Raw genomic sequence first — 8,630 nt, 5'->3', positions numbered from 1 at the left:
GAAAACGAAATGAAGGAAACGATAGCAAAGATCAATAAAACTAAAAGCTGGTTCTTTGAGAAGATAAACAACATTGATAAATGATTAACCAGACTCATCAAGAAAAACTGGAGAAGACTCAAATCAATAGAATTAGAAATGAAAAGGGAGAAGTAACAACTGACACTGTAGAAATACAAAGGATCATGAGAGATTACTACAAGCAACTCTATGCCAATAAAATGGACAACCTGCAAGAAATAGACAAATTCTTAGAAAAGCACAACCTTCCGAGACTGAACCGGGAAGAAATAGAAAATATAAACAGACCAATCATAAGTACTGAAATTGAAACTGTGATTAAAAATCTTCCAACAAACAAAAGCCCAGGACCAGATGGCTTCCCAGGTGAATTCTATCAAACATTTAGAGAAGAGCTAACACCTAACCTTCTCAAATTGTGCCAAAATATAGCAGAGGGAGGAATACTCCCAATCTCATTCTCTGAGGTCACCATCACCCTGATACCTAAACCAGACAAAGATGTCACAAAAAAAGAAAACTACAGGCCAATATCACTGATGAACAAAGATGCAAAAATCTCAACAAAATACTAGCAAACAGAATCCAACAGCACATTAAAAGGATCATACACTATGATCAAGTGGGGTTCATCTCAGGAATGCAAGGATTCTTCAATATATGCAAATCAATCAATGTGATACACCACATCAACAAATTGAAGAAGAAAAACCATATGATCATCTCAATAGATGCAGAAAAAGCTTTCAACAAAATTCAGCACCCATTTATGATAAAAACCCTCCAGAAAGTAGGAATAGAGGGAACTTTCCTCAACATAATAAAGTCCATATATGAGAAACCCACAGCCAACATCATTCTCAATGGTGAAAAACTGAAACCATTTCCACTAAGATCAGGACAAGGTTGCCCACTCTCACTGCTATTATTCAACATAGTTTTGGAAGTTTTAGCCCCGGCAATCAGAGAGAAAAAGAAATAAAGGACTCCGAATCAGAAAAGAAGAAGTAAAACTGCCACTGTTTGCAGATGACATGATACTATACATAGCGAATCCTAAAGATGCTACCAGAATACTACTAGAGCTAATCAATGAATTTGGTAAAGTAGCAGGATACAATACAGATGGAGAGATATACCATGTTCTTGGATTGGAAGAATCAACATTGTGAAAATGACCATACTACCCAAAGCAATCTACAGATTCAATGCAATCCCTATCAAACTACCACTGTCATTTGTCACAGAACTACAACAAAAAGTTTCACAATTTGTATGGAAACACAAAAGACCCCGAATAGCCAAAGCAATCTTGAGAAAAAAAAAAAACGGAGCTGGAGGAATCATGTACCACAACGTTCATTGCAGCTCTGTTTACAATAGCCAGGACACAGAAGCCACCTAAGTGTCCATCAACAGATGAATGGTTAAAGAAGATGTGGCACATATATACAGTGGAGTATTACTCAGCCATAAAAAGAAACAAAATTGAGTTATTTGTAGTGAGGTGGATGGACCTAGTATCTGTCATACAGAGTGAAGTAAGTCAGAAAGAGAAAAACAAATTCCATATGCTAACATATATATATGGAACAGACGTAGAGAATGGACTTGAGGACACGGAGAGGGGGAAGGGTAAGCTGGGACGAAGTGAGAGAGTGGCATGGACATATATACACTACCAAATGTAAAATAGATAGCTAGTGGGAAGCAGCCACATAGCACAGGGAGATCAACTCAGTGCTTTGAGACCACCTAGAGGGGTGGGACAGGGAGGGTGGAAGGGAGATGCAAGAAGGAGGGGATATGGGGATATATGTGTACGTATAGCTGATTCACTTCTTTATACAGCCGAAACTAACACACCACTGTAAGGTAATTATACTCCAATAAAGATGTTTTAAAAAAAAACAAAGTATATCACAGGATTGATGTGATAATTAGGGCATGGCATAGAGGATGAATTTAAATTGTGGGACACAAGGCAGACATTCCTCCACTGGGAACTGTTAATGTTTTTAAGATCCCTGCCCTCAAGTGACATATCGTATTTGGGAGGCAGCACCAGGTTGTGATTAAGACCTTTGCTCTAAAGCTAGATAGCTTTAGGTTTAAATTCTTGTTCTGATCCTTACCAGCTATGTAAACTTGGGGAAGTCACTTAAACTCTCTTAATCTCTCATTCCTCATCTACAAAAATGTTATTCCCATAATATCATTGTGAGATTAAATGAAATAATCTAAAGAAAGAGCTTAGCACGATGCCCAGAGCATTAAAGTTGCTCTCCCTATTATCACTAACTTGACTCCACTGTCATGAAACATATTTCTGACTATACTTTGTAGATTTGCCTACAAGGATAAGATGCACTTAATAATGGACATCAAATTTCCAGTTGGCTTGACAGTTGTATTTCTAATTGTAAATGAACAATTCAGAATCGTGTGTATCAGCCTTTCATGAATGTCAATAGCCTCAATCAGTCTCAAAAGGTTGATCCACTTTGTTTAATGACAAGTTTCAATCACAGAACCTGCAAAGCTGTGGTTCAGTTGCTGGGATTTTGGAACAAGAGTCTGTGTGCTGTCATTCTGGGAGGCCCTACTGGGTAGAGAGCTGGATTTCTTATAAAACTCTGTCCCAACTTAATACCTGCATCAGTGAGGAGTGAGGAGCTTCTATGTATAAACATAACTGCATCTTTACATTTTAAAAAGGTGATAAATATTAATAAATTATTATGGTTACAACTATTTCAATAAGGACTGGACTTGGATTCCTGGTTCTGCTGGTTACTAGGTATAAGAGTTTACACTTAGCTTCCTGGTCTTCAAAAATATAGAGATATTATGAAAATTAAAGCAGGGGGTTGGTGGGGGGGGTGAATTGGGAGATTGGGATTGACATATATATACTAATACGTATAAAATAGAAAACTAATAACCTGCAGTATAAAAAATAAAAGAAATGATTCTAACATCAAGTGAATTGTATTGATAAAAACAACATGTTTTAAAACTTGTACTATAATTAATTGAGTTGCATTTTTGCAACTATTGGCAGATAAAAAAAAGAAAATTAAAATATAGGGTATGTGAATGTAACTAGCATATATTGATACAAGTTACCTAGTAGATACTTAGACAATATTTATTCCCAGTCCATTTTCTAATCCATCCCTGCCTTATATTATCTACCACTCAAACTCTTTGCTGATTACTCTGTAAAATGATTCATGAAGATTCAACCCAAATCTGCTTCTCATCTCCTGACTGCAGTTTACTGCCTTTGCACTCTTTGATGTTACCAGTTCTTAATATTCTTTCCTATATCTTCCCTAATAATACATGACAATGTCTTGGAAGAACATTGCTGAGAAATACCATTGGAAGAAACATCATGTGTAATGAATGGTAGCTTCTAGGAACTGACAGTTTTTCAGAACTGCTAAAGCATAGGTTCTCTTGATGTGAACGAGGAGATAAGTGTGTGGACAGTATTGGTGGGAACAATTAAGGAGGCTGCAGAGACAGTGCTAAGAAGTTTGGCCTTTATCTTGCAGGCTATGGGGTGTTTTTACAGGACAACGACAGACTTCTCCTGGAAATCTTAAATTTCTGCTGATGTCTCAGTATTCTATATTTGCCAGTCTTTAGGTTATTTCCAAAAATCCCCTGGATTTTTCTATAAAGGAAATAGGTCTATTTTGCTCTGAATAAGATGTAAAATGTTCTGAGCTGTATGTATGTGTAACATCCCATTAATACCTGGTCTTCCTCAAGTCCACACACATGAGATTATGAAGATCACCCTTTCACTCACCTTCTTAAAAGAGAAAGAAAAAGAAGCGTCAAGGATTTAAATACTCCCTCTCCTCCTCATATTACTTTCTTACAGTTATTTATTCCATTATACTTAAGGTATAGCATTAATCTACTTAGTTGTGCTTAAGCCATAGAGGAGACATTTTTATTGTTGTGGCATTAGACTTTTTAAGTTATTTTTTTCATGTTTTAAAGCAAAATACCCTATTTGAAATAACTCTGGAATATGGAGAGTTGGGTGCTCTTTCTAATCCGTGATTTCACATTCAGTAAGCCTTGGCAAAGACATATGCTACATATGAGTTTCAATTTTCTTCTGTGTAAGATGAAGGAGTACGATTAGAGGATCTTTTATGACTCTTCAGTCTCCAACATTCTGTTTTTCTAGTATGCGCAAAACTCTGCTGCACGTTCTAGGATATTTTTTTCCCAGCGTGCTCTCTTTATTTGAAAATATTATCCACATAATTTTCATGAATGGAAAGGAAAAAAAGAAATATATCAAATATTAAGAAATATAGCAAAACGAGTAGTCATTTATTTCCTCCAAACATAAGCACTGATGGAAAAAGAAAAAACATGCAGTTTTCTATTCCTTCTTAAGATTATTCAGTTGAAAATCGGCTTATATTTTATAGAAAGCTTCAAGTAATGGGGTAAATAGCAAACTACAATAATGTACCTTTCAAAGGTACTGTGTTGGAGATAGGACATATTTCATTTTCATGTGAAAATTATGATATATGTGCACCTATACATATAAGTTGTAACATCCTTCTATAATTTTCACACGATAATGAAGTGCATGTGTGAAAATGTACCTATGCGTAGAAGAAGCATTAATATTCTCATTGTGTTATGACAGTTTTCCTTTCCTGCCATACTAACGGCATCTCTCAAGTGAAAGTGTTAATGGAATTTGCCTTTACAGAGAGTTTCAGCAGCAACAGAGCAGAGTGTGCAAGCTAATAATAAACAAACAAACAATCATTCACTCAGTCAAGAAGGCAGGCCCCTGCCTGGGTACAACGATTGCCCATTATTTTTCATTCTGTGAAGCTTTCCGTGTACAGTTGATTCTTTACAACGTTTTTGTGAATACATGCAAACAATAAAAAATTAAATATACTGCTTTGTAAAACCAAGCAACTTTTCATATTTTCTTGAATTTTTTCCCCCTAGATGTTTAGTTGCTCTTCTGGATCCAGACCGGTAAATGCGCAGCGGATGGTGAGGCAGAGGCTCAGTAGAAAAAGGACTGCCCCAGTGCCGAGGTGGGGGCACCGTGAGAGACAGCGTCCCAGAAACTCCAGGGGCACGGCCAGCGCGGTCAGAGGCCTCGTGTTCAACAGGATAATCTGGGAAGACTTTTCTAGGAGATGACGTTTATCCACTTTCCAAAGCATAGGTGAACGCCATGAGTCCAGCAGCATTAGTTAAGATTTAAACACTTTGCTTCAGACCTTTTCATTAACCAAGTTGACACTAACTATAAATTATTCATTTTTTTGCACTTCTTGCTCTTCTAATATGTAATCATGACTTACGAATTTGAATCCAACTTTAAGTAGCTCATCTTTACAGATAGATATATGTTTCACTTTCAGCCCTGGTTCAGACGCATGTTGTTATCTATTTTATTTAACATTTAGGGTATAGACTTCACCAGATAGTATTCTTAATTACATGTCTGTAAAATTGGTAGTTATTTTCTTGTCAGCATACTTTAACACTGTATTATATCAAATAACTTTAGAGTACTTTTATTTGAATAAAACAAGCAATATAGTAGATATCTGAACTGAAAATTTCATGTATAACTACAAGCCAAAATACTAATCCTTGAAATGCTATCTTAGCAAGTCTTCCTTCTTCCACAGAAATTTTAATCAAACTAAGCATGCAGTTTTCTGGTCTATGGATTTAAACATTTCACAACTATAAAAAGACTCAGATTATCATGGCATGTTAAATCTCCAAGAACGTTGCTCCCCAAGACTGTGGCTGACCCACATTTTAGAAACACAGAAACTAGAAAATGCCTTCGGAACATAAATTTTTAATACTGTCTAAAGCAGAGGTCAGCTTTATTTTTAAACAGAGAAACAGCAGAGGGTGATGTTTAAGTGGCAGGCTCTGGAGCCAGACTGCCTTGGGACAGAATCCAGCTCCTTTTACTAACTTGGTGACCTCGGTCAGTCACAAAATCTATTGTACTTCAGTTTCCTCATGTGTAAAATGAGAATAATAAGTAGTACCTACCTTACACGGTTATAAATTAGTAATAAATTAGTAAATATGCTGAAAGTGCTTGTATGTGTACCTGGCATACAATGAGATCAACAGAAATACTTGTTATAATCACTGTTATCATTATTATCTTAGTATAGTGCTCAAGGTAAACGCTAAACAGTATGATGAAAACTGACTATAAAAGGAATAATTTTTCTAACCACCACATACAGGGTGTAAAACCTCTGTGCTTTTCCTGTACATCTAACAAAGCTTAAAGTACCTGATACTATAGTATATTTGGCAAGAACTATATTTCATCCACACAAATAATAACATGAAAAAAAATTTAAGTGTAATAAAATTATGTTTCAATGTACTTATAAAATAAATATAAAGGGAAGAGGACTTTCAAAATTAAACTTGATGGCTTATTATAGGGTACCAAGAAAAATGAATTAAAATATCTAAATGCTTAAAATATTTAAGTACTATAAAAATGATTAATTTTAAGAAAACCTGGGACCTACACTGAGACAATATAAATAAATCTAGCTTCACAGTGCGGTGTGAAAGTCGGATTCTACTCTGAGGCCGTAAGCCAAGATGGATGCAGGTGGTGTGAAAGGTTGCAGAAAGCTACTTGTGGAAGCTAGTGAAGGCCTTCAAGGTCAGTTCCACTGCACACACAGCTCAGACAGTGCAGTGGTGATGGGAGGAAAAGACGGCCGCTGGTTACCAATAACCAGTGACTGACGCCCTGATACGCACCAGGATAGGAAAGTAGGAAGGCAAGCAGACCCATGGGATCAGCTCAGTAAGCTCACCGCAGACAGGTTGCTCATCAAAACTTAGTGATGCCTATTTTTGAATTCTTAAAAAGAATAGTAAAGAGGCTTGACAGGCTTATAACATTCTAACATTTACCAGAGGCTTAGCCCAGTCTATTCACATCTCTCTGACATTGATATTATGCTAAAAATCTGTCGAGATGAGATTCACTTTGGAAAGTCTGATTATTTCCAGGTTCCAGATAATACCACAACAGTGGCTATCACAACTTTCAAATGAGCCAGGAGAGGTATTTTACTCTAAAAATAACCAGTTTTCATGACCATTAAATTACAGAACAGGATTTGATGAGAAAACCGTGTTTAATGAGACAAAAATGAAACAAGGATTTCCCCATCTTGTATTGCTTTCTTCTCACACTCATCTATCACCTTTGGGCTGTGATTAGGGTGGAGAGAACAAAAAGAATAAAAATAGAGAGAGATCCGATAAAAGGAATAAAAGAGGAAATTACGAAAGAGAAAGGTGGGAACGCCGCTTTAGAGTACTGTTCTGAAGAGGGACCAAAAAAATCAAAGCTTCTGGAAACACTCTAGTACTGCTTCCTTTCACTTCTACATGTAAACATTTGACCATGACACATTCCTAAAAATTTCATAGTAATTTCAATAGTGGTGTGAATTCAGGTGCTGATATAATTTTCTCTTTGATTTTCATTATTGAACTGTAAAAATATTTTGCTGTAAATAAGCAAATCACAGTCTCAAGATTGAAATCATACTAATTGTAAATTCAAGGTAACTGGGAATTTTTTGTCTAACATAATATTATTGCCCAGATTTAGGCCATGAATTCTGATTTATCTGTTCCAGTCATGTTTACCCTCCTGAAGTCTTAATTTTATGGAATCTTTGGCCATAAAGATAAGGTTTATAAATATGCCATTTGTGACAGTGCTGGCAATTAACGTGATTCTTCTGAACGTTGGTCATTCATGTAACAGCTGTGAGGAGGATATGACCTTCCTGTAATCTCCCATATCTGAAATATACTGGGAACAAGTGTAAGGCTTCTCCATTGCAACAGGGAGCACTGCCTATTTTATCTATAATTATCACTGTAGATAGGTTCTCATTTTAAATTTCAGATAATGTCACAGCTACTGCTCTGAAAGAAAAAAATATTGGTGCAAGTATTTAAAACCGAATGTAGGGCTTCCCTGGTGGCGCAGTGGTTGAGAGTCCGCCTGCCGATGCAGGGGACGCGGGTTCGTGCCCCGGTCCGGGAAGATCCCACATGCCGCGGAGCGGCTGGGCCCGTGAGCCATGGCCGCTGAGCCTGCGCGTCCGGAGCCTGTGCTCCGCAACAGGAGAGGCCACAGCAGTGAGAGGCCCGCGTATCGCAAAACAAAACAAAACAAAACCAGAATGTAAACCAGACTAGATGTTATCAATCTAAGATGTTGCTGGAGCATTATTATATCTTACAGGTTAAATATTCAAGAATATCACAAAATGAAGATACTGTAGGTCGAAATAATTTCTCAGCTTACTCATTCTGTAACTCCAATATTTTGCATGTTGTATGGTGACCTAAAACCTGAGAATAAGATAGTCACAAGTTGGAAGAGGGAACAGGATCCTGTGCAGAGGCTTTGAAACAAGGTAGAGCTTGGTGTGTTTAATAATTTGTATTTCAGGGCTTCCCTGGTGGCGCAGTGGTTGAGAGTCCGCCTGCCGATGCAGGGGACATGGGTTCGT

General features: G+C 37.0%; 1 protein-coding gene across 2 annotated transcripts in view; it reads right to left on the bottom strand.

The window, feature by feature from the left end:
• GRID2 (glutamate ionotropic receptor delta type subunit 2) overlaps positions 1 to 8,630 on the bottom strand; it is a 1,406,179-nt gene that overhangs the window by 404,537 nt on the left and 993,012 nt on the right. The window lies entirely within an intron of this gene.

Source organism: Physeter macrocephalus, chromosome 7, assembly GCF_002837175.3.
Source record: "Physeter macrocephalus isolate SW-GA chromosome 7, ASM283717v5, whole genome shotgun sequence".
Lineage (NCBI taxonomy): Eukaryota > Metazoa > Chordata > Mammalia > Artiodactyla > Physeteridae > Physeter > Physeter macrocephalus.
This window is presented reverse-complemented; position numbering and strand designations above follow the sequence as displayed.